General features: G+C 46.4%; 1 pseudogene; it reads left to right on the top strand.

Moving 5' to 3' along the window:
* Gm15753 (predicted gene 15753) lies at positions 1,783-3,424 on the top strand (annotated as a pseudogene).

Here is a 27,600-nt window from a genome sequence, read left to right as displayed (position 1 = left end):
CTCAGGTATCCAGATTTGGACAGCTCCTTGAACCGTTTTGAGCCACCTTGCCAGCCCCACAGGTTTAGTGAGTTGGGGTTCCTCTGTGTAGCTCAGGCTAGCCATAAATTCTTAGTCATCCTCCCTCCAAGATAACATGGAGCTGGAACTGCAGGTAAGAGCTACCTACTCCTTCCTAACCAGCTTACTTCAAGTCTCCAATGCTGGAATTACAAGTGGTTATCACAACACCACTGAGAGATTCTGGGGATCGGAACCTGGTTCTCAGATGTGGGCAGTGTATGTTTTCATTGCTGAACCATCACCCCAACCTCAGGATCTTTAGGGAAAAAAAATATATATTGTGTAGTGCCAGGAGGTGGCCATGGCATTTGAGAGGCAGAAGTAGACTGATCTCTGAGCTTGAGGCCAGCCTGGGCTACAGAGCCAGTTCCAGGACAGCCAGGGCTACACAGAGAAACCTCATCTTGGAAAAACGAAAGAATCTCATGTGTATATGATGTAGGTGTGTATACAATGTAGGTGTGTATACTATGTAGGTGTGTATACTATGTAGGTGTGTATACGATGTAGGTGTGTATACGATGTACTTGTATATGCACACCATTGTGCATAAGGTGTCTGTGCATGTACCACAGCGCACGTGGATGGCAGAGAAAGCTTCCAGGATTTATCCTTTACCCTTTTCTCTGTTGCTGCTGCCACCGACAACACCGGGTGCTTCATATGCTAGGCTATGTGCCCAGTGAACTTCAGCGTATCCCCCTGCCTCAGTCTCCCATCTCATTGGATGAACATTGAGATTATAGATGTGTTGTGTGGTGCCCAAATCTACATGGGTCCTGAAGATTCGAACTCAGGCTGTCTGTTGGACAGACTATCCTCCCAGACAAACTGTCACCATCTTCCTGAGTTCAGCTATGCTTGCTTGCAAAAGATCACCACAGCTGTGCTTGTCCACTGCTGACCCTCTCTCATTGAAGGAGGTAGAGGGAGGGTCATGGGACCCTCACAGGAATGCCCAGCCAGGTCTTCCAGTTGTATGGGATTCTGCCCTAATTGTAGGTGCTTTAAGATCTGCTTTCAGGGGCTGGTGGGTAAGAGCACCAGACTGCTCTTCCAAAGGTCCAGAGTTCAAATCCCAGCAACCACATGGTGGCTCACAACCATCCGTAATGAGATCTGATGCCCTCTTCTGGTGTGTCTGAAGACAGCTACAGTGTACTTACATATAATAAATAATAAATAAATCTTTAAAAAAAAAAAAGATCTGCTTTCAGATCATTCACACTCTTGCCCATCGCTCCCACTGCTCCATAAGTCCACCTGAGAAGCCCCTTGGTTCCCCTGCCTGAATGAACACTGGCGGAATCATATCTCCTTCATTTATTGGTTTGTCACTGGGACTTTAGTAGGAGGGAGATATTTACATGTCTCCCACGGGAGGGACTTTTAGCAATATTTTCACACTTTCGAATCTCACACTTATTTGGCAAGTACTTTACCCCTGGACCATCTCTCCTGGCCTTCCATACTTCTTTGTTTTTACATTTGTATTACGTTATTTATTTACTTTTATATGTGGATAGGTGTGTACACGTATACATGTACCACAGAATGGGTGGAGATCAGAGAACATCTTGTGTGTGTGTGTGTGGGGGGGTCCCTTCTTTTCTTCCATCATGTGATCCCTGAGAATCAAACTGAGGCCATCAGCCATGGTTACCCCAAGTGATTGATAACTTTGGACCCATTTGATCTTAAGACAATGTCTCAGCTCTTGCTCTTGCTCCTTCGCCTGCTTGCTGCGTGAGACTGAGTAACTGCTAGATCCTTGGACTTCCATTCACAGCTGCGACTGAACAATTGTTGGGAATTGGGCTGCTCCTGACTCCCCGCGGGACTTCCAAGGCAGCATAACTTCTGGTCCAGACTGGGCTGTCAGGCTTTTCCAGGAAGGATCCAGGAACCCCTTAACTAATCCAGGCAGTGACCTGGGAGAACTCAGGAGAACCCGTGGCAGCTCCCAGCATCCAGGATGTTCACTCTGACCAAAGCCTTGGAAAAGGCTCTTCTCCAGCATTTCATATACATGAAGGTGAACATCGCCTATGCCATCAACAAGCCATTCCCCTTCTTCGAAGCGCTCCGGGACAAATCCTTCATCACTGAGAGAATGTACAAGGAATCTCTGGAAGCCTATCAAAATCTGGTCCCTCTGTCCAAAGTGGTGCACAATATTCTCACCAGTCTGGAGCAGACTTTCCACCCGTCAGTGCTGCTGACGTTGTTCAGCAAGGTCAACCTCCGGGAATACCCCAGCCTGGTGGCAATTTTCAGAAGCTTCAGAAACGTTGGTTATACCTACGAAGAGAAAAACAGACCCCCACTGACCCTGCTTGAAGACCTGGCCAACCCAGCAGAAGGGTGCTCCCTTCAGACACTGCTGCCACCACCCCGACCCCAGATATCGCTGCCTGTTGCAGCCGCCAGCAGCTCGCAACATGAACGGTTCGACTGAGAAGGCTACTCGAGCTGTAAGAGAGGAATCTAGACGGGGCGAAAGAAGAAACGGAGCTAAGACAAATTCATTCTGATCAAAGCTCAAATTTTATTGTTGGGACACTAGTTATGAAGGAAGGGGGAGGGGACCCGATTCCCGCCGAATAATCTCGGGTCCAGTAGAAAGGTGCACGTGTGTGGCTCCTCAGGTTCCAGCAGTGGGCGTGGCAGAACGAATGAGCAGGAAGCTCCACCCTGAGCAAGCAGGTTTCAGGCTGGGGGAGGGGAGACTACAGCTGCCAAGTCATCTGTCCTCAGCACCAAGAGTCTGTGACCCCAGAGCAACCGCACAGCCAATCATTGAGGTCCTGGATGAGCAGCCCAGTCCTTCTCCCCGAGCTGTGCCTCTCCCTGGCTGCATTCAGGAAGGAAAAACCACTCCAGTGTCCTCCAGAGATCACCAGAGAAAAGATAAGGAAGACTCTCGAGAGATGCCCCACAGTCCCTCAGGACCCGAGTCAGTGGTAAAAGATGACTCTCCAGCAGCAAATGACCTGGCAATGACCCAGGAAGTACCCTGCACACCTGCAAACAAGAAAGCAAGAAGAAAAAAAACGTCCGAACTGGTCAAATTCCAAAAGAAGACGGCAGGGAAAAAAAAAAAAAAGCCCCGTCAAGATGAGATGATGGTCGTCTCAGCAGGAGTGGCTTCACCTGGACAGGGAGTTCAAGAGAAGCTCAAGGCGGTGAGCAGGAGGACTTTGTGGAAAGATGACTCATCTACGAACGTGAAGGAGGTGACCAAGACACTAAGAGCAAGGATGAGGTGTGCCCAGACATCCAATTCACAAGAGATCAGCAAAGAGGCATCAAAAACAAGTGGTAGAAAGAGGCCCAGCACAGCACGAAGAACCACACAGGTGCATCGAGGGTCTAATGGGTGAAGAATTCCTGAAGTCCCAATGCCTTCGATTCAGCCTGGTCCCCACTTTGCCACAGATTACTCAAGTTGCCATCTACCATCCTCTTATTGATCCATCTTGCGCTGCCATCCAGTGCAATTGCTCATCCATTCATCTGGACCCAGTCTTGCCTTTTAGGCTCTGCAGTGGAACTCAACTCTACAGCTCAACCATGACCCTGCAGTCAAATCCAATCATGACTTCAGTGCCTGTCCAGAGGGCTCAGGGTCCTTTGTTATCTCACCCTACAGACTCCTATGACTTCCCAGCTGTCTCCCAACTCTGGCTTGTCAAGTGTTTGCCACCTTAACTCTTGGTAGCTAGCCTGTAATATATAGATATAGGGATAGAGGTAGATAGAGATATGTTACATATGACTTATGTTGTTAGTAAGTTATAAACTTATGTTTAATGTATCAGCTAAGAGTTAGTAATTATGTTGGAATGGCCTGTTTGCCTTGGCCAGGGTCATTAAGGAAAGCGGAGCTATCTGACAGATGACTACCAGTGAAACCACTGCTTGTGGATTTGTTATTATTCAATAAAATGTTTTAGAAAGAAAAAAAAAAAAAAGACAATGTCTCACATAGCTCAAGTTGGCCCTGAGCTCCCAATGTAGAAAAGATGACCTTGAATTTCTGATCCTCCTGCCTCCTCCCCAATGCTAGGATTACAGGAATGAATCACCGCTTTGGGTTGTCCCCATCGTCCTGACTTGTGGAATAGCCTGGGCTTAGTTGTCCTGGTAATCATAGAATTCTGCATGAACTTGGTTGCTTCCTCCAAACGCCTCTTACAGCTCACAGGAAGTGGGAACTAGAGGATCCCGGCACTTCCTATTCAGGCTTTGGCTTCTGTTGTGTGTGCAACAGCAGAGTGATAGTTGACCCTGAGTGTCCAGCATCCATGTCTCTGTCTCCTCCATGACGGTGCTCAGCATGCTGTCTGGGCTCATCCAGCCCACACTTTGTCCTCTGTCACCACCCCAGGGCAATCTCTGGTTACTAAAAATGGCTGACATCCAGAACCCACAGATCGGAAGTTCCAGAGATGGCATTGCTACCATATCAAAAACTTTCCGCTGACCAGATGGTGACCTTTTCTGATTGTGTTTGGCATTCCTTCCTTAAAGCTCAGGGATGGGTGGGACAGGGACATGTACACAGTCCAGAAACTTCGGTCACGAGGGGGAAACCTGGAAAAGTTAGAATCAGAGGGAAAGTTTTAAATATGTGCGTTATTTACCGCAGGGCCCCTTCCTATCTGAATTTACTCGGCTCATCTAGCAACTTAAAAGATATCTCTGCATTCGGGTCATAAACTGTCATGGTTGATACCCTTAGACACATAACAGCAAAAAGATAATGAAAAACACTCCCTCTTCCCCATCTCTGCATTTCAAGGTTGGGCTGAAAGAGTACAAAGACCTGGAAGAAAAACCTACCATCTCCTCCCAGTTTCGTTTTGTTTCATTTTGAGACAGATTCTCGTCTATGCAGACAGATTTCCAACTCACTATGTAGCCCAGGATGATCTGAACTCATGACCCTTCTTCTTCAACTTCCCAGGTTCTGGAATTACAAGTGTTTACCATCGGATCCAGCTTCCTTCTCTTATAAACTCCCTCCCACGTGCTGGGATCTCAGATGTGCACCATCACATCTTAGATCTCTTGCTCTCCTTCGTAGCTAAGTGAATCAAGAGAGCTCTGAATGGAACCTTCTTTTTTTTTTTTTAAAGATCTATTTAAGTGGATGTGTGTGTGTGTGTGTGTGTGTGTGTGTGTGTGTGTATGACAGAGTAGGGTGTTATATCCCCTTGGAGCTGGAGTTATAGGCAGTTATGAACTACTGAATGGGTAATGAATCAAACTCAGGTCCTCTGGAAGAACAAAGAATGAATTATCAACCACTGAACTACCTCTCCAGGTCCCGGGAGCTTCTCACAGACAGCACACTTACTTATGTGGAGGCAGAAAGGAGCCCCAAGGCAGCAAAATGCGACTGGAACACATGACAAGTTAGCTTCTAAAGCCCTGGGGTAGGGACGGTCCCTCCCTTCCTAGGTCTACTTGTTTACCTCCCCAGCCCGCTGCTGTAGCTGAAAGAGAGGCATACAAATGAGGAAGGATTCCTGTTCTTTGATTTTTGCCTAAGAGGAAGTCTGATGAAGGAGGGACAGTGACCCTGCCTGCCACCAGAGCAACACGTCTCTCTTTTTTAACTTAATTTTTCAAAAGCTTTGTTGTATGTGTATGGGTGTTTTGTGTGTGTGTGTGTACCACTTGTGTGCCTGGTGTGGAAACTGGAAGAAGGCATTAGATCCCCTGGAACTGGAGTGATAGATGTTGTAAATGTCTTTGTGGATGCTGAGAATTGAACTCAGATCCTCGGGAAGAGAAGCCAGGGCTCTAAGCCACTGAGATTCCTCTCTAGCCCCTCCCCCTTTATTTTGTTTCATTTCATTTCATTTCATTTCATTTCATTTCATTTCATTTCATTTCATTTCATTTTTAAATAGAAGATCACTATACAGTCCTGACTGGCTTGAAGCTTGCTATATAGATCAGCTGGCCTCAGACTCACAGAGGTCAGCCTGCCTCTGCTTCCCAAGTGATGGGGGTACTGGGAACAGAACTCAGGTCCCCTGCAAGAGTAGCAAATGCTCTTAACCTCTGAGCCATCTCTCCAGCTCACACACCATTCTGGCTCTCTGGAGTTGAGGAGACACAGGAGGCCAGTAGGGAAGCTAGCCTCTGATACTGGAAGTGAGGAACATAAAACCACCAGATGGGGCTCAGTGGTGAAGGTACCCTCCAGAGGGGGCCAGCAGCAGCAGCTGTTCTCTCAGAGGCTGAAAAGGATAACTGAAGATGGTCAGAAAGTGATGTAGGTAGGTACACTCAGCACAGGGCATGCACTTTCCTGTCTGGATGGTATTGCAGTCCAAGAAGAGATTGGAGGCCCACCATATGTTCCCTTTGGTAGTTAGAATGTGACTCTCACCCACATGATCTTGCCCACTCCCTACTTCGCCTGGGACGTCTGGCAATACCTTGGTTGTCATCAAGGCAGGTCATTGATCCACAGAAGCCTAAGGCACCACTAAACAGGACAGCCCCTCCCCACAACAAAGAATATCCTGTTTGAATACCAATCCTTGTGTTACAGACAAGGATCCCCATGAGGGGCTGGAGAGATGATGTCAGCATTGAAGACCATAAATGCTCCTGCAGAGGACCCAAGTTCGGTTTGAGCACCAGTCATATCTCCATCCCTCCAATTCCCGAAAATCTGATGCCTCTGGCCTCCATGACACCAGCACTCTTGTGAACATGAGCCCTCAACACTGCCCCCCCCCACACACACAAATACACATAGTGAAAAATAAAATAAATCCTTAAAACAGTCCTAAATCAGATTATCTTAATGCTTAGCAGAAAATAGTTTTAAATTCCTCTTGTAAAAACCTGACATGATTCTGCCTACAAGTCTTGGTCCTTTTCATTTTGTGTTACTTTTGCAAAAGAACTGGGTCTCACTCTATCTCTGGCTGGCCCGGAACTCACTATGTCAACCAGGCTGGTCTTGAATTCACAGAGATCTGCCTACCTCTGCCTCCTGAGTCCTAGATTAAAGACCACACCTAGCTCTTATTTTAAAAGTATTATTATTGTTGTTGTTGCTACTGCTGCTGCTGTTGTATTAAGGACCATACCCAGCTATTATTATTATTGTTATTGTTGTTGTTATTGTTGTTGTTGTTGTATTCATATGTGTCTGTATGATGTGTGCATGTGGACATGGGCATGAGGGCACTCTGCACGAGTCAGTTCTCTCCTTCCACTGTGGGTTCCAGGGACTCAACCAAATCCATTAGGCTCACCTGACAAGCGCTTTAGCCATCCTAGTCACCTCAGGGTCTTTTGTTTGTTTTGTATGCCAGGAAGAGTGTCTCTGTCTCTCTCTGACTCTGTGTCCCTCCCTCCCTCTCCCTCCCTCTCCTTTTCCCTGTCCTCTTCCCCCTCCCCCTCCCCCTCCAACACACAAGGCTAACCTAATTATCCATAGGGGCTGGGGCTTTAGCTCAGTAGTAGAGCACTTGCCTAGCAAGTGCAAGGTCCTGGGTTTCATCCTCAGCTCTGGGGTGGGGTGGAGTGGCAGCGGTGACAATAACCAAAAGGACCAAAACCAAAACTAAAGCAACTGAGGAAACATAAACACCCAAGTTAAGGCTCACATAACCTTTACAAATAATACTGTGTATGCATACATATATGTGATTCTGAAACCAGTATTTTTAGCTTCATCCTCTTGCCTGAGCTGCAGAAGAACAGGGCAGTTTGCCCTAGGCCCACCCTAAAATAGCACATCTGTTCTTGAGCTCGACATGGAGCTTCAACCACCTACCACGTCCTGCTCAACCAATTGTATCGGGATCTGCATGCGTCCCACAGCTAAAGTCTCTACACAGGAATATCGAGTTCCTTTCTACCTCACGTACTTGATTAATGAGGATATCAGCTTAACTACTTCAAAACATACCCAAATGACAGCGATTAAACAAATAGGGGGTTACTTCTTCCTTGTATAACTCTCTAGACATTAGTAGTCCATAGCAGATGTTCGGCTCCAGTAGAGCAGCAGCCAGGCTCTTTCTGGTTCCTGACATCCCTGAGGGCTTTGTCCCAGTAGCTTAAGGCCAAATCCACTTTTTGTGCAGCAGGGTGGACCCTGTTATGCTTCAATAGACGCCATCTCCAACCAGCACAGCACCAGGTACTGGTGACATCAGGTTGAACCAGAAACAATTGACTTATTTTTCAGATGGTAAAAAAACTGGGTTTGTGGCTCAGTGACAGAAGCCCTACCTAGAATTCCCCCAGAAAGGGGCTTAGAGGTGTGACTCAGTGGTAGAGCCCCTGCCTAGAATCCCCCAGTGAGGGGTTGGAGGCATGGCTCAGTGATATAATACCTACCTAGAATCCCCAGGGAGGGGTTGAAAAGTGCTTGCCTATCATACTCAATGTTTGCGTTCTATCACTGAGGGCTACCAGAAAAGAAAAAAGTACTCCTCAATGAACTGTCATGGATCCTCTGTTTCCCATATACCCTGATTAAAAGGAAAGTTAACAGCTCAAAAGAAAAATGACAACTTAATACGACTATATAAGAATGTTGTGGGCTGGGGAGATGGCTCAGTGGTTAAGAGCACTGACTGCTCTTCCAGAGGTCCCGAGTTCAATCCTCATCTGTAATGAGATCTGATGTTCTCTTCTGGGGTGTCTGAAGACAGCTACAGTGTACATACATATAATAAATAAATAAATCTTTAAAAAAAAAAAAAGAGTCCTTACTTGTACCATCATGGGGACCTGAGGTCAAGTTCCCATATAGCCCTAAGCCCCATAAAAAGCCAGGTGTGGCCGGGCATGATGGCGCACGCCTTTGATCCCAGCACTCGGGAGGCAAAGGCAGGCAGATTTCTGAGTTCGAGGCCAGCCTGGTCTACAGAGTGAGTTCCAGGACAGCACAGCCGGGGTGACACAGAGAAACCCTGTTTCGAAAAAAAAAAACAAAAAAACAAAAACAAAAACAAACAAACAAAAAAAAAGCCAGGTGTGGTCACACACCACTAGCCCCAGCCCTGAGAGAAGACAAGAGGATTGCTGGGGCTTGCTGACTGCCAGCTGAATTCTAAGTTCAGGGAGAGACCCTGTTTCAAGAGAATAACCTGGAGAATGATAAACAGTATAATTTTCACCCTCCTGTAGCTTCTGTTTACATGTACACGTGTGCATACACCACACACACACACTCACACACGGTCATTACCAAATGAGTGGTAATAAAAGACTATTTTTCATTTATTATGTTGTTGTTACATGAGGCCTGGAATTTGCTCTGTAGGTCGGGGCTGCCTCTGCCTCCCAAGTGTTGGTATCAAAGGCTCATACCACCAATACCCAGCCTCTGCTTTCTTTTTCTTTTCTTTTAATGTAGTGTCACTACGTAGCCCAGGCTAGCTTCAAACTCTTGAGTCTCCTGTCTCCTCCTCCCAACTTTGGGGATGACCATGAATGCCACCACACCCAGCTTAGCAGAATAGCACTTTGGTGAAAGAGAGTCTAGCAGCTATAACCTCCCTCTGGGACTTTTAACACCAGGTTGAGACATAACCTGTGAAGGCGGGGTTGGTCTCTCAACATCCTTCACTGCCTGTTTAAGAGCATGGGTTATGGGCCCTGGAGATGGCTCAGCAAGTAAAGGCGCTTGCCACTAAGCCTGACAACCTGAGCTCAATCCCCGGGGCTCATATGGAGGAAAGAGAGACCCAGATCCCAGATCCAACAAGTTGTCCTATGACGTACACAGGAGCTTGTGGGCTGTGGCAAGCATGCACCATGTGCAATCAATGAATCAGTCAATGTTTAAAAAAAAATAAAAAGGATCTGGGTTATGGGTCTGGGTTTGGGGCATTTGTTCTCATTTGCTGTCTGCTCTTTCTTGCTACTCTGTATTTCTCTATCCCACTGTCTTCCCGTCTCAGCTTGTCTTTTCATATCTTTGCTGTATAGTTGTCACATGTAACTCTCGAGTCTCTTACTATTCACTGCACACGTAGTACAGTTTGATCAGCCCTACCCTTAATTGAAAATGCAAAAGAACAGAATGTCCCAGGACTCCACCTAGATCTCATTTCCACCAAAGAGCACCTTCTTGCCTGGTCTTCCAGTTAATTAATTCATTTGTGTATTTGTCAGGTTAGATGTAGGCGCAGGTTTAAAAGCCAGAGTGTGCCAGAAGTCTCACGGATCAGCTACAGCTCTGCACACTTCTAACCTGCTTCTCTGAGATGACTGTTGGCCAAGTCCTTCAGCTGTGTTTTCTGGCGGGCTCCTCTCCGTTTCTAAGTTTATCTGCTTCTTGATATTTCAGTGTTTTACGTGTATTCTGAGAGGTTTTAAAAACAGAAAATGGGGGCCATCAAGATGGCTCAGTACGTAGTAGCTTGCTGCCAATGCTAACAACCTGAGTGCAATTCCCAGGATACACACACAGTTGCTACAAGAGCACTGACTCCCATAGGTTGTATTCTGACCTCTATACATGCCCATTTCCGTTTCTGTCTGTCCATCTGTCTGTCACTTCCTCCCTTCCACATCCCCTCTCAATAAAAATGTGAAACAGAACAAAAAAAAATAGGATTGAATTCCCACCTGTCCTCACAGTGTTTAGTATTAAAACTCAGAGACCTTGAGCTGCTGATCCGCCTGAGTTCTGGATCTCCAGGCTGCATCACCATGCCAGCAGGAAGCTGTTATTTTAATTGTTCGTGTGTGTAGACTTCTCTTTCCACTAAGATCCATTTCATGATTAACAAGCTAAAAAGCCAAGTGTGATGTCACACATCTGTAATCCCAGCACTCAGAAGACTGAGGCAGGGGAACTATCACAAGTTCAAGGACAACCTCCAAGGAAACCCTCAAAAAGGACTGGAAATGTGGTTCAGGTGGTGGAGGGCTTTGCCTAGCTTGTGTGAGAGCTTGGATTTGATTCCAGCACTCAAGAAGAGACAGAGGCAGGAAGTTCTCTGAGTTCGAGACCAGCCTGGTCTATGTAACTGAAGTCTCACCTGCTACACTGTGAGAATGATTTTGTTTGTTTGTTTTAAGATTTGTTTGTTTGTTTGTTTATTATATGTAAGTACACTGTAACTGTCCTCAGACACTCCAGAAGAGGGAGTCAGATCTCGTTACGGATGGTTGTGAGCCACCATGTGGTTGCTGGGATTTGAACTCCTGACCTTCGGAAGAGCAGTCGGGTGCTCTTACCCACTGAGCCATCTCACCAGCCCTTGTTTGTTTTTTAAGACCGAGTATTTCTGTAGCTCTGGCTGTTCTGGAACTCACTCTGTAGACCAGCTTGGCCTCAAACTCATATATATGCCTGCCTCTTCCTCCTGAGTGCTGGGATTAAAGGTGTGTGCCATCACCTTCCTGGAGGAGAGTGTCTCAATAACAAACAAACAAACAACAACAAAACCAGAGGGTAGAGTGAGTGCGCCCCCTAAGGCCAGAAGGATCAGAAGTTCAAGGCAATCTCCGGCTACACAGCAACCTGGAAAATTCCAAATCGGCCTGGGCTGATCTTATCTCAAAAGAAAAGAATCTTAAAGCTGCAGTTCCAAGATTTTGCTAATCAAACACTAACCAATAATTTTCCCACCCAGAATGCTTAATGTCCAAAAGTGTTTGTGTATGCGTGTGTGTGTGTGTGTGTGTGTGTGTGTGTGTGTGTGCATGAAGACCATCACCCCTGTGCGGAAGCAGAAGAAAACTTTGTGGAATCAGTTTTCTCTACCCTTATGTGAGTTCTGGGAACCAAACACGGGTCACCTGGCTTGAGTCACAAGTACCTTCTTGCCAGACCAACAGCTGTCTTTTCTAATTAATGTGATGTCCGGTTCCATCTAATTTCTTGTAAATAATGACTGCATTCTTCTTTATGACTAAGCAATAAGACACTGCTGAACATATATAAGGGGTGTGTGTGCGTGCGCATAGACAGAGTCTCACTCTATAGCCCAGGCTGGCCTCAAAGGATTACAGGCATGAACTTTTTATATTATTATTATTATTATTATTACTATTATGGCTATATTTTATATTACTTACAGCTAATCCATGTAACAGACTATGATTATATTTTTTTTCTCTTGGAATTTCTTTTCCAGGACTTGTTCCCTCCCCCCTTCTCTCCCCCCTGCCCCATCTATGCGTGTATAATGTTCCTGCGCTTATGTATGCATGCTTGCATGTGTGTACATCTGTCATCTGTGCACATGACTGTGGAGGTCAGAGATCAACCTCAAGGGCCCTTTCCCCAATCTTGCCAAGTCGACCATATTAGTGGGTCAGAAAACCCCAGGGATATGTCTGGTTCTGGCTCCCCAGGGCTGGGGTTACAAGAACCTACTACCAAATCCAGCAAATCCAGCTTGTTTGTTTGTTTTTTGGTTTTGTTTTCTTTTTGAGACAGGGTTTGTCTGTGTAGCCCTGGCTGTCCTAGAACTCACTCTGTAGACCAGGCTGGCCTTGGACTCACAGAGATCTGTCTGCCTCTGGCTCAGGTGAGCTGTGTTTGAACGTGAGCACTACCACTCAACTTTTTTTCCATGAGTTCTGGGGATATAATTCTGGTCCCTCTGCTTGCATGGCAAACCCTTCTCTCTCTCTCTCTCTCTCTCTCTCTCTCTCTCTCTCTCTCCCTTCCTTCCTTTCTCTCTCTCTCTCTCTCTCTCTTTCTTTCTTTCTTCCTCTCTCTCTCTCTCTCTCTCTCCCTCTCTCTCTCTCTCTCTCTTTCTTTCTCTTTGAGATTGGGCTGACTGTGTCTCACTTTGTATCCTTGGCTGGCCTGGAATTTACTGTGTAGACCAGACTGACCTTGACGTGGTAGAGACCTGATGGCCTCTGCCTCCTGGGTGCTAAGATTAAAGACTAGTGCCAGCACACACACCTAGCTACAAGCACTTTTCTGACTGAACTATCATCCCAGACCCCTCCACTTAACAATTATTTTTATGTATATGACTGTTTTGCCTGCATGTACCTAAGTGCACCATACATGCCTTGGGGCCTGCAGAGTCTACAAGAGGGTGGCTTAGATCATTAGTAATTCCATATCCCCTGGAACTGGAATTACTAATGATCTAAGCCACCATGTAGGTGCTAGGAATTGAACATGGGTTCTCTGGAGAAGCAATCCTTTTTCTTTTTTTTTTTTTTTTTTTTTTAAAGATTTATTTATTTATTACATATAAGTACACTGTAGCTGTCTTCAGACACACCAGAAGAGGGCGTCAGATCTCGTTACAGATGGTTGTGAGCCACCATGTGGTTGCTGGGATTTGAACTCCGGACCTTTGGAAGAGCAGTCGGGTGCTCTTACCCACTGAGCCATCTCACCAGCCCGCAATCCTTTTTCTTTTCTCTTCTTTTCTTTTTTAAATAAGGGCTATTGAGATGGCTCAGTGGTTAAGAGCACATCCTTTTGCAGAGGACCCAGGTTCAATTTCCCAGCACCCACATGGCATCTATAATTCTACTCCAGGAGGATCTGACACGCTCACATGTGCATAGTCATACATACACACATGTACATATGCACATATGTACATGCCCATACATACCCACACATACATAATAAAAAATAAAGTTTTAAAAATATTTTATTTATTTATTTATTTATTTATTTATTTATTTGCTTGTATGTCGGGAGACTTGTGTGTGTCACTGGGCACACTGGTGTCATGGCACCTATGTTCCATGTTTTATTGTTATATGGTTTCATTATGACCCATTGTAGTGTGTGTGTGTGTGTGTGCGCGCGCGCACGTGTGTCCTCTTCATCCAGAAACATTGGCTATTCTAGGCCGCCCATCTTCTACAGTTATGTCTCTGATAATTTTTCACCTTATAGTTTTATCTTTATGAAGTTTTTGTTGTATTTAGTTTTGGGATCAGGTCACATGTAGCCCAGGATTGTTTTGAAACTGCTATACAGTCAGGAATAACCGTTAGTTCCTTTTCCTCCTGCCTCCTCCTCCTCCTCCCTCGTAGGAGAATTACAGAAGAGCATCTCTAAGCCCGGCTTGTTCTTCTGGGGATTGGACCCACAGAACCACATAGTCTAGACATGTGTTCTGCCCACTGAGCATGGCCCTAGAGCCCCACTTCCTGGTTTTCTTTTCGCTCTTTCTTTTGGATTGTTTTAAACAGTCTCCTGTAGTCTAGGCTAGCCTGGAATTCATTACATACTCAAACATGACTTTAAACTCCTGGTCCCCTTGTTCTCAATGCCTACATTTTTGGGTTACAGATGTGCAACATAAATGTTCTATTTATTCATTTGTTTATTTTATTTTTTGAGACATTCTCATTTTATAACTCAGGACAATTTGGGGCTCATTCTATAGCTGATGTAGGCTCAAACTTAGGTGCTCCAGTGTCTTGCTAGTGAATTAAAACTTAAAAAAAAAAAAAAAAAAAGAGGCCAGGTGTGGTGGCGCACGCCTTTAATCCCAGCATTCAGGAGGCAGAGGCAGACAGATTTCTGAGTTCGAGGCCAGCCTGGTTTACAGAGTGAGTTCCAGGACAGCCAAGGCTACACAGAGAAACCCTGTCTCGGAAAAAGAAAGAGAGAGAGAGAGAGAGAGAGAGAGAGAGAGAGAGAGAGAGAGAGAGAGAGAGAGAGAGAAAGGAAAGGAAAGGAAAGGGGAAAGGAAAAAGGAAAAAGGAAAAAGGAAAAAAGAAGAAAAGACCTATCTCAAAACTCAGCCCTGGCTGTCCTGGAATTCACTATGTAGCACAGGGTGGCCTTGAACTCACAGAGACCCATTTGCCACTGCCTCATGAGTGCTGGATTTAAAAATCGTACTCGACCACACCCAGCTCTGTTCTACTGTTTAAGAGACTTTCTTTTCATCTTTATTTCCTAGCCCTTGAGCCAGGGTCTCTCACAGAGCCTACAGCTCAGCTGGCTGCCAGAAGCCCCCCCCCCCCCCCCCCCCGCAGTTCTCCTGTCTGTCCCTCACGAGGAGGAAGTCGTAGGCTCACTCACCTGGTTTTGACATGGATCCTGGTGATGCAGAATCAGCTCATGCGTGTGCAGCAAGCATCCTTACCCACCGAGCCATTGCTTGGCCCCTTGACTCTTTCATCACTGCTAATCTTCCCGAAGTTCTTGATTCTGGCTTCAGGGAGCAAGAATCTATTCTTACCTAATCCAGCAAGCAACAATGTTACTGTTTCAAAAGAGTTTCGTCTGGTTTCGCTCCTGCTTCCTCCAACTCACATTTGTCTTTGTTGTTTTGGTTCCTGTCTGATTTGGGGGGAAACAAATCATCCAAAAGCTGATTTGACCTTCAGTTCTCTGTTTATCTATCAATACCCTTGCAGCAGGTACTTCTTCCAGAGAGGACACCATCAATCACAGATGGGGCGTGGAGGAAGATGATGTGGGAATCCTGGCTCCTAGAATTTAAAGTCAGTGGGTTGGTTCAAGGAGAGGACTACTGAAGGTCTCCCTCGCTATGGTAAATCCCCTTGGCCTTAGCTGCCTTATGTTCTCTGGGGTGGAGTCAGCTTCGTTTAACCTCTCCAGAAGACCGACCATCCTTGGGCATTGGTAGGAACTTAGTCACCTTGTTTCGCACCTCGTTCTCGGTAGGAGACTGTTTCTCATACCCTTCCATGTTGAGGACGGAACTCATGGATTTGTGCATGTTAGGCAAGGGGCTTCACCATTGAGCCATGCCCCCAACCCCTCACTAGGGGATTCTAGGCAGGGGCTCTACCACTAAGCCACGCCCCCCAGCCCCTCCCTGGGGGATTCTAGGCAGGGACTCTATCACTAAGCCACGCCCCCAGCCCCTCACTGGGGGATTCTAGGCAGGGGCTCTACCACTGAGCCACACCTCCAGCCCCTCACTGGGGGATTCTAGGCAGGGGCTCTACCACTGAGCCACGCCCCCAGCCCCTCACTGGGGGATTCTAGGCAGGGGCTCTACCACTGAGCCACGCCCCCAGCCCCTCACTGGGGGATTCTAGGCAGGGGCTCTACCACTGAGCCACGCCCCCAGCCCCTCACTGGGGGACTCTAGGCAAGTGTGTTACCAAGTACCTACATTTCCAAACCCCTCACCGGGAGATTCTAGGCCAAGGTTCAAGCCCAGAGCCACACCCCTAGGCCCTTGCTGATGGCTTCTGTTTTGCTGTGCTGCACCGCCCCTTTCCTCCCCCTTCCTCCCCCTTCCTCCCCCTTCCTCCCCTTCCTCCCCCTTCCTCCCCCTTCCTCCCCCTTCCTCCCACTTCCTCCCCCAACACCCCAAGTGCCCACTGCTTTGACTATAGAATCCCTCAGTGAGGGGCTGGAGGCGTGGATGTGACTAAGCAGTAGAGTCATTGCCTAGCATACAAAAGTTCCTAGCAACACAGAGAGAGAGGGAGAGAGAGGGGGGAGAGGGTACTTAAGCTAAGTACCTATTCTTTGTGTACCTTCAGCGCTGAGTGTACCGCTCTCATTGCTTCTCTTATCTTTGCTGCGCTACAAATTACCTTGAAGCTTAGTGTTTTAAAATGACAGCTCTCCTTTACTGTCTCATGGTTCTGTGGGCTGGCAACGCAGGGCATGACGGGATTGACTTGGCTCAGCTCCAAGGTGGCGTCTGGGGCCTCAGATGGAAGTCCTGAGGCTAGAGAGTTGAAGTCACCTGTGAGCTTGACTGATGCTGGCTGTTCCGCGATGACTCACTCGCTCACCTGGCAAGCAGGTTAGGACTGGATTGTTGGCAGCCTGCCTCTCTTCCTCCTGTGTGGCCCTCTCCCCAGGCTGTCTGAAAAGTTCCAATGATGTGGCAGCTGACTTTCCCCAGAATGGATGATCCAAGACAATGTAGTGGAAGTACCCATCTATCCCCATCCCTGTGTGTGTGTTTGTGTGTGTGTGTAAGCTGGAGTTCAATGATAGGCATCTTTCTTAACAGCTTTCCACCTTATTTATCTATTTTTATTTTAAAAGCTTGTTGGCACGTATGTAAGTGTGCCGTGTATGTGCAGTGCCCAGGGAGATCAGGAGAGAGCATCAGATCCCTGAAACTGGAGTTGTGTGCAGCCACAGGGCTCCAAACCCAGGTCTTCTGCAAGAGCAGCAAGTGCTCCTGACGACTGCTGAGCCATCTCTCCAGCCTCCCATCAGGTGCCACCACTGCCAGCTCATATTTATTTTATGTATGTATTCTTCAGTAACTTCATACATAAATATGATGGATTTCGATTGTATCCACCTGCCATGTCCCCCTCCAACTCTTTCTGGATCCCTCACTCTCCAGACCTCACAGCTGCTGCTGCTGCTGCTAAAAAATCGCCGAGTTCTCTGTTAAGGGTAGGTCCTACTGAACCCTTCGCCTTCCCCTTGGTTTTTGAGACAGCCTGTGCCAGACCCTCTTGCTTGCCGAGTGTGATGTTCACGGGGTCCACACTCACCCCTGAGACAATCGGCTTCACACCAGGGAGGAATTGTCTAGCTAAGGTTAGCCTCTGGGCACGTCCGTGGGGATTATCTCCATTCAGTTAATTGAGCTGAAAAAAGGCCTCCCATTGTGGGTATCACCCTTCCTTGGGCAGGCATCTTGGACTGTATAAAAGGAAGAAAGCGGGGAGAGGTTCCCAACCTTCCTAGTGCTGCGACCCTCATTGCTGTGGTGACCCCCCCCCACACACACACACAACCAAAGAATTATTTTGTTGAAACTTCATCACTGTAATTTTGCTAATGTTACAAATAGTAACGTAACTACCTAATATGTAGCATATCTCCTATGGGACCCGGAAGACCACTGGCTTAATGGCTAAAGGTGCTTATCGCCGAGTTGGAAGAACCTGTCTTTGATCCCACCTGCAGGTCTTTAATTCCATCACTTGGGAGGCAGAGATCTCTGTGACCTCGAGGCCAGCCTGGTCTACAGAGCGAGTTGCAGATCAGCCAGAGCTGCCCAGAGAAACCCTGTCTTGAGAAAAACAAAAATAAAAGAGCGAGTGGACCCCTGCAAGTGTCCTCTGACCTTCACTTGGGCACTCTCTGCATACAAAGTAAACTCACTAAACAACTGTAATTAAGCAATATTTTTTATTGGAGCCGTTGAGCTGAGCACAGTACTCCTTGCTGCCTTCCTCCTAACTGGGGCTGTATTGAGCCCAGCTGCCTTCCTCCTAACTGGGGCTGTATTGAGCCCAGCTGCCCCAAGCTTCTGCTGCCTTGGCTCCCAGCAGCAATGGATGTACCGCAAACTATAGCCCGCATTAACCCTGAGGTGCCCTTGTTAGAGTGCCCCGTCACAGCACCAAGAAAAGAAACCGAGACACTCAGACACTCAAACACTCGGCAGGCACAGCAAGAGTGAGAGGAACTCTCCAGTGCCTAGAACCACTTCCTTTATGACCTAACCTCTGAGAATGCACACTAACTGTCAGTTGCATTTACACACTGTTGAATTGAGCCCTAATTCTTTTTTTTCTTTTTTTAAGATTTTGTTTATTTTATTTATATGAGCATACTGTAGCTGATTTCAGACACACCAGAAGAGGACATCAGATCCCATTATAGATGGTTATAATCCACTATATGGTTGTTGGGAATTGAACTCAGGACCTCTGGAAGAGCAGTCTTAACCATTGAACCATTTCTCCAGCCCCCGAGTCTCTAATTCTAAGACAAATTTGAGAACTGGTAAATTAAACTCTACCTTATGGGCTGGGGAGATAGCTAGTGGGGTGCCTGCCTTGTATGCAAGAGACTTTGGGTTCCTTTCCTAGTGCCATATAAACGGGGTGTGGTCATTTATGATCCCAGCACTTGATAGGTGGAGGTAGGATGGCCAGGAATTCCAAATTATCCTTGATTATGTAGGAAGTTTAAGACTAGCCTGGATTTAAGTGAGATCCTATCTCAAAAAACAAAACAGAAAAACTCTTAGGTTTTTGGATGGAGGCATATTGATGCTTTGTGAACACATTTGAAGATTACCATGCCATTAGCATGACATCATGCTGAGTTACATGTGTTCCTGAATGCCTCCTTCCTATTTTATTAGAGCCCCCATAGGCCATACTCTGATACCCAGCCCAGTACCCTAAGGAATGCCCAGTAGATATCTTAGAATTACTTAAATATAAGAACTCATTCGTGATAACTCTGAAACCATTACAGGTGTGTGTGTGCGCGCGTGCGTGCTATGTTCTGACCAGGTGTGTGCCCATTGCTGCACCTCACTGCCAGGTGTTTGTGATATTGGTTGCTGGGACAGAGTCGGAAAATCTCCCCAGCAACCACAGTCGGGGCCAATCCGGAGTTGCTGCACCTTCATTAGACTCCTTCCTTGTTTTCCCTCCCATACCCATTTCTTGAGGAATCAATCATTTTAGAATAAACATTGTTTAGATCTGGAAATCCCCTACTCCCCGCTTCTCCTTTCCCACTTAAGGCCCTATAAAAACTGAGACCCCTTTTCCCTCAGGGTCGACTCCTCTACCCCTGCGTGGGATATGAGTCGTCCCCAGAGCTCTGGCTTTCCCCGAATAAAGCCTCGTGTGGTTTGCATCAAGCTTGGTCTCTTGTGAGCTCTTGAGGGTCTGCTATTATCCCGAGGCCTGAACGAGGGGGTCCTCAGGGAGTCTTTCAGATAGACCAGGTTAGCCTTGAACTCAGAGATCTGCCTGCCTCTGCCTCCTGAGTGCTCAGATTAAAGGCATGCGCCACCACCGACTGGCTCTACCTCTTTTTGTGAGACAGAGTCCCTCAATGAGCTTGGAACACACCAGTTTAGCTAGGTTAGCAGCCAACAGACCTCAGATCTATCTTCATTTCCTCAGTGCTGGGCTTACAGGCACGCTCTGCCATGCCAGGCTTTATCCGTAAATGCTGGGCAACAGACTCAGGTCCTTATGCTTGCGTGGTGAGCACTTTATCGACTGAGCCTTCTCTTCCATCCCACACTGTATTTTCCTTGGTTTCTATCGTTAGACTTAAGAAGACTGGGGAAGTGCAACCTGGTTCACATTTCCTTGAAATGTCCCCAACATTCTCTCAGAAAATCCTTCCAGTGTGACGGAGGCAACTTGGAGTTTGGGGTAGGACATTAGGATAGTGCCACAGAGCTGAAACTTCAATGTACACATTCTCAAAGTGTAATCAGCTCCGCATGACTGTGGTGATCAATGTTGATTGCCAACTCTACAGGATGTAGAATCCCCTAGGACATCTGGGTGTGGGTTTCTCGATTAAGATAATGCAGATGGGAAGAGTCACTCCAAATGGGCAGCGGCATTCCCTAGGCTCGGGTCCTGGGTTAAATAAAAAGGAGAGGGCAAGCTGAGCATCAGCATCCACTGACCTCTCTGCTTCCTGACTGTGGCTGGCTCACCTTCCTGCCGCCCTGAAGAACAGTATCAGACTGAGAGCCAATCCAAACCCTTTCCCTTAAGATGCTTTTATCAGGTATTTTCTCGAAGCAAGGAGGGACGTAATGAGTACAATGGCTGAATCATGCTTACCATTATAGCAAAGATTGGCAAGATAAGGCCACCTTTGGAAATTCCCACCTCCAGTTTCTCCAGCAACAGCTCAGGTACTATCTCCTTTTTATGGGGGTTAGCGCTGGCAGATATTTGGGCCTATGAGCATACCAGGCATCAATTATGGAATAGATAAATTATATGTTTCCTATATACAGAGAGAGAGAGAGAGTTTAAATATTCATAAATAACACTCATGGAAGTGCAAATTCACTGTAGTGCAATTGTGGTTTTGTTACTGTTTTTTGTCAACACAACTATCTTTATGGGGATTATAAAAAAAATCTTTTTAATGTTAGAGATCTAGGGGCTGGAGAGATGACTCACCAGTTAAGAGCACTTACTGCTCTTGCAGAGGACCAGAGTTTGATTTCCAGTACCCATATCAGGTGGCTCACAGCTCCCTATAACAACAGCTTAAGGGAATCTGATGCCCTCTTCTAGTCTCTGACACCCACAGACATGTAAACAAAAGTTAAATGGGGTTGGAGAGATGGCTCAGCAGTTAAGAGCACTGGCTCCTCTTCCAGAGGACCTGAGTTCAATTCCCAGAACCCAAGGCCACCAGGCACCCACTGACACGCATGCGGACAACACTCATACACATAGGTAAGTAGGTAGGTAGATAGACAGACAGACAGACAGATGTAAAAGTAAAACAGACAAAAAGAAATCACCAGCTAGGTGGCTCAGCACTTGGGGAAGTAGAGGCAGAAGGATCAGAAGGTCTGATGTCATCCTTACCTATATATGGAATTTGAGATGAAACTGGGTCTTAAGCAAACAAAAGGAACAGCATTAAGATTGAGATCTCAGTCAGGCAGTGGTGCTGCCCCCTTTTAACCCCAGCACCCAGGAAGCAGAGGCAGCCAGATCTCTGTGAGTTCCAGGCCAGCCTGATCTATAAAGGGAGTTCCAGGACAGCCAGGGCTATACAGAGAAATGCTGTCTCAAAACCAATAACAACAACAAAAAAAAGAGAGATCTCAAAATTAGTGCCCTAGATGTACTAGTATATACACAAAATGTAAATAACTTCTAGACTGTCTATTCAATATTAAACAACTGTGAAAGAGAATAAACTCCCAAGGACTGATACAGAATAATTTCCAAGATAAATTAACAGTTAAAAAAAAAAAAGGACCGCAAGAGCTGTTGGGCTAAAAGCTGTGCATTTGCTTACGTTCATTCATGAAAAGTCTCATGACTTATCTTTCCTTGGAATAAGGAGTAGGAGGTAAAACATAAGAAAGCAACCATCTGTAAATTGAAATTGGGGTAAGGAGAGAGATCTTCCACAATGTAGCCTTAACATATTTTGGATTTTGAATCATAAATCTATTTTGTTCATGTTTAAAAACCAAAGTAAATTCTTGGTGCCATATATATATATATATATATATATATATATATATTATATATATAAAATCTTACTTTGCAGGCCTGCCTGGAAAATAAACTAAATGCTAAAAATGAAGGATGTGGCTCGGCTGTAAAGCACCTGGTTAGAATCCCTCAGTGAGAGGCTGGGAGCATGGCTCAGCGGTAGAGCCCCTGCCTAGAATCCCCCAGGGAGGGGCTGGGGGCGTGGCTCAGTGGTGGAGCCCCTGCCTAGAATCCCCCAGGGAGGGGCTGGGGGGCGTGGCTCAGTGGTAGAGCACCTGTTAGAATCCCCCAGGGAGGGGCTGGGGGCGTGGCTCAGTGGTAGAGCCCCTGCCTAGAATCCCCCAGGGAGGGGCTGGGGGCGTGGCTCAGAGGTAGAGCCCCTGCCTAGAATTCCCTAGTGAGGGGCTGGGAGTGTTTCTCCATAGCAGAAAGCTTCCTTAGCATACACAAGGTAGAGGATTTGATCCACAGTGTATCACTAATAAAAATAAATTAGGTAAGTAAATATTTGCTTTTTTAAAAAATATATTTATTTTATGTGCATTAGTGCTTTGTCCATGTATATTTCTGTGTATTTTGGTTTACCCCATGTGTGTCTAGAGTCCATAGAGGACAGAAGAACATATTGGATCCTGCAGGACGGGTGTTCCAGACAATTGTGAGTCACCGTTTGGGTACTAAGAATGGAACACTAGTCCTCTCTGCAAGAGCAACAAGTATTTTTAACCAATGAGCCACCTTTTTAGCCCCTATTTTTATTGTTTAACAAGTATTATGTTTTAATACTTTCTATATATTTAGTGTGTCTGTACTGCATGAGTGGAAGCCAACTATGGCATCTATGTGGAGGTCAAAGGACAACTTGTGGGAGTTTCTCCTTCCACCACCTTGGTCCTGGGATCCAAACCCAGGTCAGGAGGTGGCAAGCACCGCTGCCGCTGAGCCATCCGAAGGCCTCTTTTTTGACAGTTTCATACGCGTGTGTAATACTTTTGGACATTATGTATTTTTAATTAATTCTTCACTGCATTTTGGAACTATTTCAAAATCACTGGCTCAGTCCATACGGCTCTTCTGCTGTGACTTCTTCCAGCTTCCCCCTGCCTTCTCCCACCTGAACCTTGATTCAGGGCTGCTGCTAGCCCATCACTCCCTTGCGGGTCTGTGGGCATTGCTCAGATTGCCTGAGACTCCCTTCACCACCCAACCTGCTCACTCATGGAGTTTCCTGAAAAGATTTGTTGCTGCCAAGTGAGAACCTGAGTTCAATCCATTCTACCCACATGCTAAAAGAAAAAGGGAAAAAAAAAAAAAACTACTGCAAAGTATTCTCTGGCTACCTGTGTCATGGTGGCGCACACCTTTGATCCCAGCACTTGGGAGGCAGGGCAGACAGATCTCTATGAGTTTGAGGCCAGCCTGGTCTACAGAGCAAGTTCCAAGACAGCCAGGGCTACACCGAGCACCCCTTTCTTGAACAACGACAACAACAACAGTAATAATAATAATAATAATAATAAAAGAACCTTGACACAAATCTAGACAGGAAGCTGAAATCAATTGTTTCCCCATAGAATCTAAACCCTCAGAGAGGGAAGTCAACATTAATGTGGAACTTTCTCTCAACCAACTAGACTGTCTCTTCCCAGCTCCCTTGCCCTCCTGGGACACTGTGCACACACCAACCAGTGTTATCACACTGCCAAGACAGAACCCAATTGTCTCCTTTATCTCTGCAGTCAGACCATGTCTGCCAAGACTAGGGAGGAGGCTTTACATTTCAAGAGCTACGTGAAGATGGAGGGATTAGAATCTGGACTTGATGAATGAGGATAATTTTAACTGTTGTTGTGGATGGGAAAGCTTGTAAACATGCTAATGTGCAGCGACAGGGAGCAAAGGAGGATGGGTAATGTCAAAGACCAGTCTCCTGCAGCTACAGTGAAGAACACATGTGCACATATGCAGGAGGGAAAGAGCTGTGTGAGATAAACTGTGTTCAGTTTCTTAGATATTTTTGTTGTTGTTTAGTTAACGTCAGGTAGTCTTAAAATTGCTATGTAATCTCTTCTTTCCTTCTTTTTTCTTCCTTCCTCCCTTCCTTCCTTCCTTTCTTCTTTCCTTCCTCCCTCCCTCCCTCCCTCTTTCTTTCTTTTCTTTTCCTTCCTTTCTTTCTTTCTTTCTTTCTTTCTTTCTTTCTTTCTCTTTTTTCTTCTTCATTGTGTGTGTGTGTGTGGGGGGGTATGAGTGTGTTTGTGTGTGTCCTGAGAATCGAACCCAGGGTTTTTGGACAGGCAAGTGCTCTACCACTGAGTCACACTCCCAATCCCTCCCTGGGGAGCTTGCTGGAAGAAGTAAGTCTTTATGGAATCTCTTATCCACAGCCTCTTTCCGTTTTCCTTGTTCTGGGAAACAGGGGCTGGAGAGGTTGTTAGCGGTTAAGAGCCCATACTGTTCTGCTACAAGGCCATAATTCAGTTCTCAGGACCCACATCCTGCAGTTCACAACTGCCAGCAAATTCAACTCCAGGGGACCTGACACCTGCATGCACGTGCACAAGGCCACCCACAGATAGATATACACATGTCATATTCTTTGATGAATCTATTTTCATATGTGTAGGTGTGTCAGATGTAGGTATGTGAGTAGTGTGAGGTACCCAGAGAAGTGTTGGATCCTCTAGAGCTGGAGTTAAAGATGGTTGTGAGTCACCATACATGGGTCCTGGGAACTGAACTCCAGTCTTGGGGAACAGCACCTATCTCTACAGCCCCCATAACCTTGTTTAAGTGAAAAGCACTCTTAGCCATATGTTCTAGCTGTATGCAGGTTCTATTCAAGTATGTAAGAAAGACTGGCATGTACTGCTCTGGAACCACAAATCACAATTAATCTTTCCTCTTTTAAGCTGGTCTCTCAAGCATTTTGTCAGAGCAAAAGAACTAAATAACAATACAACCAAGTTGAGAACCACCGTTTAAAATATATATATGCAGCTGGACGTGGTGGCACACGCCTTTAATCCCAGCACTCGGGAGGCAGAGGCAGGCAGATTTCTGAGTTCGAGGCCAGCCTGGTCTACAAAGTGAGTTCCAGGACAGCCAGGGCTATACAGAGAAACCCTGTCTCAAAAAATATATATATATACACATACACACATATGCATGCACACACTCTTGCTTGCCTGCTTGCTTGTCTGTCTGGAAGCTTGAGGTCGACTTTGGAAGTTTCCCTCTCTTGTGCTCCAGCTTGCTCTTTGAGGCAGGGTCTCTCAGCTTACCCCAGAGTTTACCTATATCTAGCTGGCCAGCTTGCCCTGAAGATCCTGTCTCTGCCATCCTAACCCTGGCATTCCTAGCAGCCACCCCTTCCACCTGGCATTTCCGGCATTTCTGTGGGTTCTGAGTTCCATGCCCCACTTCTCAGGCTTGGTCCATGTGCGGCAGAACTACACTGACTGAGCCGTCACCCTGACTCTTCGGTTTGGGGGGGGGGCGGGCGGTGAGCATGTGAGTTTATGCTCACGTATGTGCACATGTGTGCAGCTGCATGTGCATGGGTTCAGGTGCACATGGAGGCCAAATCTATCTCAGGCTAGTTTGGCAGGTACTTTCCCTACTGAGCCAGCTTCCTAATTATTCTCTTAGAACAACTTTCAAACAGCAGCTAGCAAGGCGGCTCAGTGGATAAAAGTGCTTGCTGCCAAACCTGGTGACCTGGGTTTGACTCCTGGAATCCATATGGTAGGAGGAGAGAACTCACCCCTGACAGTTGACCTCTGATATCCACTTGTACACACTTGCACATGTATTCACATGTAAACATACACACAAATGTGATGAAATGTACCTTTCAAACCCAATTGTGGTGGCACACACCTTTAATCCCAGCACTCAGGAGGCAGAGGCAGGCGGATCTCTGTGAGTTTGGGGTCAGCCAGATTTATATAGTGAGTTCCAGGGCAGCCAGAGCTACTCAGAGAAGCCCTGACTCAAAAACAAACAAGCTAACAAAGGAGACTAGACTGGACAAACATTTTCTTCCAGAGCTTTGCATTAAGAATGACTTGTGCTGGTGAGCTGGCTCGGGGGATGAAGGTGCTTCCTGCTAAGCCTGACCACTGGAGTACAATCACCAGAACCTATCTGGTTTGGGAAAGCACTGACGTCTACAAGTTGACCTCTGACCTCCACACATGTGCCATAGTACCCTTACCTGCCCCGTGAGTAAAAATACATTGTTAACAAAATGAACAAATTTGCAGTTAAGACTGTAACTCAGTTTGTAGAGGGTTTGCCTAATTTGGTTCAGTTCCTGGGACTACACAAGCCAGGTATTGTGGGATGTTTCTAGAACTTTCTATGAAGCCAAGGATGAACATGACTTTCTTGCTCCTACCTCCTAAGTGCTGGTATATGCTACTGTGCTGCCATACCTGGTTCATGGTTGCTTTGTTTCTGTGCTAACATACAGAGTATACAATCTTTGTGTCCCTTCAAATACGTTGCAAATATCTCTGCTAAATGTATTATGATAAAATCAGGACCCTGTCAGTTGTCAAATCACAGTATTCATGAAGCTTACACACTCACAACTCGGTGGCTGAAACGAAAGGTCTTGGTTATCAAAGACTGAGGGACAGGCATACCCTAGTCTGCTGCACTCTTGTTTATCAAGCATGGGCATACCCTGGTCTGCCGCATTCATGGTCACCAAGCAAGCATGGTGAGTCGCCACTGAACAAGTCACTGAATGGGGACATACTAGGAAAGCTAGGGTAGTATGTATGCAACATGCAAGCAAGCAAACATGGAATTGTGGCAAAAGTGTCTAAGGAGGTTTTGTGCTCACAAGAGTGTGCGTGCCCGTGTTTATTTGTCTTTGAAGGCCAGAAGAGGACATCAGCTCCCACCCCGCCTCACCCTTCCCCTGTCACTGGAGTTATAGACAGTTGCCAAACCCCTGACATAGGTACTAGGAGCTAAACTCAGGTCCTCTGAGAGAGCAACAAGTGCTCCTAGCCACTGCTGAGCTATTTTGCCAGCTCCTACTTTTCAACAACAAAGGGGGCGTGTTTACATATGAATGACAATCTCATGAATCTCTTGCCTTCCACCTTCTTTGAGACATAACCTCTTCACTGTTTTTTCTATTCCATATGCTAAGCTACCTGGCCCATGACCTCCTGGGTACTTTCATGTCTCCAACTTCCATCTCCGGAAAGAAGTCCTGGGCCAAGTTCTCTGTAGGTTCTGAGGTTTCAAACTCAGATCTTCCCTGTACCAAAGGGCTTTACCAGCTGAGCCAACTACCAGCACCCCATGTTTCCCTGAAGCCACTCCAACTCTTTTTGTTCTCTCTCTGTACCGCGTTAGTTGATTCTGGTTCTCCGCATCAACCTTTGTGGACTTTTTGGCAAAGATCATGTGAGTTTCTTTGCCCAGCTGCTGCTGAAGAATTTGATAGCTCCTGGCACATCTCAGGTAAATAAATATTAAGATTGAAGGACAAAGGAATTAATCTGTCACCAGTGACCTGCTCGCAGCTGCCGCTCCCCACCCACACCCTCTAACAGCATGTTCTTATTTAGGACACAGAAAATTTTAGCAACGGTGCAA

Source organism: Mus musculus, chromosome 5, assembly GCF_000001635.26.
Source record: "Mus musculus strain C57BL/6J chromosome 5, GRCm38.p6 C57BL/6J".
Classification (NCBI taxonomy): Eukaryota; Metazoa; Chordata; class Mammalia; order Rodentia; family Muridae; genus Mus; species Mus musculus.
Note: the sequence above shows the minus strand (reverse complement) of the source record. Positions and strands in the feature narration are given on the sequence as shown.